Below are 563 nucleotides of genomic sequence, written 5' to 3' on the forward strand. Positions count from 1 at the left end.
AGGAGAGACAATATGAACATCAACTTTTTCTCCAGAATTATTTAAAATACGATTTTGATACAGGAACAGGTAGTGGTCACTACAGAGTAAAATACATATACTTTCAGTTTTAAAAAATAACATATAAAAATAATAAGTTTAAAGAAAGTGCAGATACAAATATTTATGGCATAAAAATGGTCATCAAAAAGGGGCAATAAAAACAATAAAACATGAAAAAAAATGGACAACACTAATCATCCTGCTTAAAATAAAAAGATACTAAAACACATAAGATCTGCACTGAATAAAATAGAAAAAAAATGTGCCACGAAACTTTTATAATTATTATTTAAAAGAACACACAAAAAACTAAATTAGCCTTGTATGACTAAAAATAGATCAACAAAAAAATTAAACTCAAAAACAGAACTCATATAAAACATTAAAATTCTCATACAACACGAAATTTAAAAATGTAAAACTAAGCGGCAGTTCGGTATCACGAAGCCCCGCGGTTCTAAAATGCCCGACATCAACAAGTAAACAAAGCATACAATCAAATTATAAACTGAATTATACAT

Source organism: Penaeus monodon, chromosome 34, assembly GCF_015228065.2.
Source record: "Penaeus monodon isolate SGIC_2016 chromosome 34, NSTDA_Pmon_1, whole genome shotgun sequence".
In the NCBI taxonomy this organism is placed as follows: domain Eukaryota; kingdom Metazoa; phylum Arthropoda; class Malacostraca; order Decapoda; family Penaeidae; genus Penaeus; species Penaeus monodon.